Here is a 6,427-nt window from a genome sequence, read left to right on the forward strand (position 1 = left end):
CTTGCGCAGTGTCAGATTAACAAAATAAACGTGGTTTCCGAACTGATAATACAGCATATTAAAGTCCATAACTTATTAGATTAAAAGTCTCTTAAAAATTAATATTTCATTGTTCCAAAAAATACAAATCCTATAATAAACTAGTGGTCTGAACCTAGAGGCTGTCCAAGCAATCTTTCACTGCCAGCAAATACATTTTCCAATCATTAAATTAGCATTACTATAATACTCATTATTATGACAAGCATTTGTAAGAATTTTAAGATTTTTAATGGTTTTGAGTCCAATTTTAGATTATTTGGATTATTATTAAAACTGAACATGAGTAACGTTTCTAAAAATCTGCAAACTGTGATATTAAACTAATTCAGAGATTTGAATTTATGGATTTGATTATTTATAAGACTTGGTATTAAATTCGTTGTAGAATATTTTATTTCCATAATTACGTTTTCTTTTTATTGCTGCTTGGGGGGTGCAACTGCGCAGATGAAAATACCCCCTCCCGTCCTGCTACAGTCCAACTGTGCGAATCAGAATTTCTTTCCCACGTTGTCTACAGAGTTACAATTTAACTTTTCGAAGCCAACTGTAGCTAAAAGGAAAATAAAAATACACAAATAGAATTAAATATCACAGTCACAAGAACAAGTAAAGAATATATAACAAGCAGGCTAATTACTTGAATAACAGTAATAAATACGAAAGCTTACAAAGAAGATTGGTAAAACATACATATTAGCATTACAAACATCTTTCATTAATTACAATACTAGAGCAAAATGTATAATAATAATATCATAAATTAAATAATTATAAAGCAGACCAGTTAGTTTTATTTTTTATAAATTGCATCAATAATAGTCATGATGTCTGAACTAGACTGGAAAATTTAATATAGTTCTCTGGCGTGCAAAGATTATTCCGTATCAAGGAGTGCTATAATTTTTTAAAATTAAAGTAATCATGTAAATGTTTGCAGAAATTAACAGTTAAATTAGAAAAAACGTAGCATGAAATCTATTATAACAACATTACTGTGAGTTTGGAACACTGACGTATAAATTGCAAATAAATTTAAATTATTATGCTAAAATGTTTTTTATAAAATTTATCTAAAAGAAAAGAATTTGATAAACAGTACTGCAAATTAATGTAATCAATCAGGCCTCTCAATAAATAAAAGCTTTTTTTTAACGAAAAACTAAAAATTGACACGCAAAAAATTGTGTAATATACTTGAAAATATCTGAACATATAATTAATTAGAAATGTATAATTAAATTAATAACAAACTAATTAACAGTAACATAAGCTTAATTTCATTCAATCTAAAAAAGCAATCGATCAGGAGCTCTGCGTAACTGAAGCTTTTTGCTATTTTACGTAGATTGCGTACAAAATAAATACTTTCACTTGTGAAACAAGTGAGTAATATACTGATAGTCATCAGGAATTAAAATTCAGTGGTTAAAAATATAACTACTTGTCAGAAAGTATGCAAAGTTGCCATAGCTACAGAAATTGAATGATTATAGAAAACTCATAAAGTTAAGCGCTACAGCGTGAAAAGAAAATTCTGGAATAAACATGTTAAAAAAATTAGATGGAGAAATAATCCTTAATTTATTGATATCCATATAAACTCTATGCTTTTGGAAAAGGTTACATAAGGACCGAGGTATCAATCATCGAATCCGAGTTAATTTCTTTCCTTATTTTTCTTATTAGAGGGATTTGTAAAACGATATGCTAAGATGAAAATTTTTGCAATATTTTTAAAGAATAAATTAAAAAAGTATTTTTACTTCATGAACTGAATTTTTTACGATACATTTTTACAAAATAAATAAGTACAAAAAAGAAAGAGCTGGGAGACCTCTGGGATTAGAAACTCGAATCGAACTACCAATGTTTAGTTGTTTTTGCGCTTGATCATAAGGCCTTTTGGGCCCACCAGCGGCCGAGCGGTAAAGTCGCTGAACACTGGTAGTTCGGTCCGAGGTTCGAATCCCGCGAACGGGCTAGCTGCATGGGCGTTTTCGTGGGCATAACGTTTATACGAGCCAGTTTCCCTTAGAAAGTCCTCCACGAAGGCATCCCTCCAGTTAGGCAGATAGCCTTCGAGGCTTTGCCATAATCACACACACACATAAGGCCTTTTGAAATTAGGCTGAACAATATATTAAAGAAATTAGAAGATACAGCACACGTAAGAACAAAAGTGGGCTGAATTAGAGATTTACATTTTTAGTGAATGAGTTAAACTAATCTGTATGACATTATGAAATATTAGGAATGTAGCATAAAAGCATTAATGAAGAAGGCAATGGCAATCCAAATCATTGTAATTTAAATGTTTAACATCATCAGTATCTGCTATTAATTTCAATACTGCTGAAAAATTATAAATTAATTATATATAAATCACAGGAATTCGTTGCATTATAAATTACAACAGTTAGAAATCTTATTAGCGTGCTTTAGCGACCATCTTTGTCAACAAATAATTTCAAATAATTAATTTTGCAAATAATTCAGCTTGGAACTAAGTTGGAAAATAAGCTGCATGCTGAAGATTAAGCTTTAACAAGGTGTTAGAAATATATTCTGTTAACTAGAGTTATGATGCAAGAATTTGCAAAAATTATCATTTAAAAATAAATTGGCATAAATATAATACAAAATATGTAAATTCTACATACATGAAAACTTTAATACAGTGCAACAATATGTGAAAAAGGAATGGATAAAAAGGGAACTGAAAATCCTTAGATATGAATATAAGGGAGTTTGAATTTTTTGTTTTGTTAAATATGAAAATTCTGCAGACGCTCATAATTATCAATTTATTAATTAAATGTGTATTATAAATTAAATGTATGCCAAAGTACATCAGGTAGAGTAACTGGAAAACAGAATAAATATTTAAACGTTTCTAGTATTAAAATATGGAATTTGTAAGAAGGTTAAATAACCTTAAAATAACTTAAATGACTAAGGTTTGGTTTGGTTTGGTTTGGTTTGGTTTATTTAATTCTGACAAAGCAAACTAGGGCTATCTGCCTAAGGGGAGGAATGCCTTCGTGGAGGACTTTCTAAGGGAAACTGACTCGTAAACACGTTACACATGGGGATGCAGCCAGTCCGTTCGCGGGATTAGAACCTCGGAACGAACTACCAGAGTTCACTTTACCGCTCAGCCGCTGGTGGGCCTTCGATGACTAAAAATAGAAAAGCTTAATACGGCAAGATATTGCAATAATATTAGTGTGAATTTAGAACCACTTAATAAATCCAATTTTGAGATTTAATAAAGAGAATTGTTTAAATTAAATTAGAACTGTTTACCTAAAATGGTAAATTTGAAAATTAAAACTATTCTGCTATCTAAGAAGATTTGTTAATATTTTACTAGACAAGAAACTTTAAGGTGCGCTACAAATCCGATATTTGACAGATTGATTATGTATCAGTTTTGTGTATGTCATTAATCTATCAATTTTATTATTCCAAACTAATATATATATCAGCGACTAAAATCTACAACTTGGAAAGTTTTTAATTCTTACAGAGAATACAAACGATCTGGCTCATCATTCTTTTAAGCAGCATAAAACTTTAAAATGAGTATAAAAGAAATTCATTTTTACTTTAGCACACGCCAGACTTTAAATTAATATTTGTTTTACATGCACAATTTTTACAATATTGATAAACAAAAATAGGGATTGAAATCTCAATAAAATGTCCCATTAATGGCGATAAATGACTTTTGTAGCACCCAATCATCTATCATCTTAGGAGTTCAAGTTCTTAGAATGAGGGGACAGGAAAACGTCGCGCAGTTAGTGGATTAGATAAGAGGGGAAATGAGATCTTCGATCAAATTTCGCGCAGTTCGTACCCTACCGCTGCGTGTATACTGATGGTCTTAAGAATCAGCTAATTTTCGGAATTAAATCAATGCACACATTGACTACAGACATGTTGATATAAAAAAATAACTTTAAGGAAAACAATATCTCGTAACAAAATGCAGATCATTGTTTTCAAACACAATTTTACCTACCCAGTTGATTCACGTAAATTATATCAAACTTAAACAAAATAATAATACAAAACTAAAACTTGGTGGTGCAATAAATCTCACAAATATTTCGTTTTCGTTTCTAAACAAATGTATGGTATTCTCGTTTACTACCGTCGATGAATATTAGGAATTATCTGTGATAGATTTTTAAGAAAATCTGTGATAACCCTTTACTAACGTTTATATAAATTCATGCAACTTGGACATTTAAATACTAAGGAAAATTAAATTTTAAAATTTCTTCAGGGAACCCATGTGAAACGAAAAAATGTTTCGATTCGATGATGCCACGAAGAGATTATAATTATTGCGAACACAAACAAATTTGTCACTTACCAGTTTTTTCGAATACTCTTGTGGTACATATATATATATTTTAAATTTTCAAAAATGTGGTCTCATAAGCTGTTCATTAATGAATGTTCTCAAATGAAACTGCGTTGCCTATTTCAGGCAGAGTGGTGGGTTTTGAAATAAATTGTAGTTTTTTTTTTTTTTTTTTTTTTTTTTTTTTCCCCGACTGCTTGGTTCTGTGCTTAAATAGTTTCTTCAGTTTACTTTTCACCACATTTTTGCTTTCGACAGTATTTCTCCTGCTCGGGCGCATTTTTGTCCCCAATTTTTCTTGTATCATGTACAAAAGTTTTATCTATGTTGTAATTCGATGCAATCTTAACAATTTACTCCATATTTCAACATCGAGAAATGGTTTTACTACTGACGTGATATTACATGAAAATTTTACGGCAGTTTCCTTTTCAATTTTCAGTCTTCTGAATTAACTCATTTAAATTACTTTGAGGCAATCAACAGTCTGGTAAAATTAGCCATGGAGTACCTTGCAACAAAACAATATCTTTTATTAATTTTGAAACTTTTTTTTTTCCTTTCGTGAGTACATCTACTGGGTTGTCCGCTTTCTTACAATAATTGCAATTTTGAGGATCGGTTTAGTTATTTATTTCATTTATCCTGTTGGACACAAATGGTTTTGAATCTCTAATCTTTCCTTTTATCCATTGCAATGTAATGGAAGAGCCTGATCAAATAAAATATGATTCGCCTTGAATACATGTTCTAGGTAATCATAAATTTCGCCTGCAATCACTGCATTCATCAATTCTAATCTCGGTAGAATTAAAGAGATTCTTCAGAGAAAAACTCTGGTGTTAGTCATCATAAAACTAGTGCAGATATCCTTGCCTTCTTGAAATCTAAGATACGCTGCTTCACTATAAGCTTTAGACTTGGCATTGAATGAAATTAGACTTGGCTTTAGACTTGGCATTGAATATGTGTAAATGCAACGTATCTCGAATCATCTCCATATTCATCGAAAGCATTTCCTTGCAAATGAAAATTCTTTCATGAGATCTACTTCAGCTGCTCCAGTTTGCCTTTTGTTCTTGAGGTAAATCTTCCTCCCAATATATTCCTTGTTCTCACAATTCTTAGAAAATTAGTTTCAGTCTGACAGTAAAAGGAGAAAGAAACCTACTGGGTCTAATATTATTCTCGCATTTCTTATTATTGTACGTTTATAGAATTTTAAACAAAGTTTAATAAATTTTAAATTCAAATTAAAAACGTCCATTTAAGTATCTCATAGCATTCCCAGTACATTTGAAGAACTATCTCTATGCTGTGATGTACTAGTCAATATAGAATAAATCCACAGGATTTCAGAATGATTTCTCCATTTTCGAAATTTCATTCCTGCTTGTTTGATTATGTAGTTTGCTTTTGCTTCTTTAGTTCTTGCGAAAGCTTCTTCTTCATTCGGAGTTCCTCATAAGAAATCGTCGAAGTACATCGATTCGTTTAACATCAAACAAGTATCCCGATATGTAGTGGAATAAAGCTTCAAGTGAAATTGAATAAATACTACCTTTTTCTACATCATTTAAATACGCACGTGCTAAAGTTTACATTCTGGGAGGGAAAAGGTAAGTGAGAACTCAGAGTAAAAATGCGTAACCTTAAAATAACTGGTTAATTAAAATGAATAAATGCTCTACAATTATCATCTAATTTATCGAATCCCTTGTCGACAAAATCATATACTATGTGAACAGGTTTATAACCGTCATGTTTTAAGGCATATCTATACTTGCATCATCAAACGGTTCTTTTGATTTAGAAAAAAATGACTATTGATTCAATGACTGACTTAAGTTCTTTCTTCTTTCCAAGAAAATGATAGTTTCCATTTGAAAACACCGATTTGGGTCCAGAGATACATTGCATTATTATCACTATTTCCGGTGTAATAAAAAATTGCAGAAAAATTAAGTGTCTTTCAGCAGCGGTTATATCTTGCCAATTTGATATATA

The sequence above is a fragment of the Stegodyphus dumicola genome, chromosome 11, assembly GCF_044657685.1.
Source record: "Stegodyphus dumicola isolate Sdum_Otavi_A_Nest chromosome 11, ASM4465768v1".
Lineage (NCBI taxonomy): Eukaryota > Metazoa > Arthropoda > Arachnida > Araneae > Eresidae > Stegodyphus > Stegodyphus dumicola.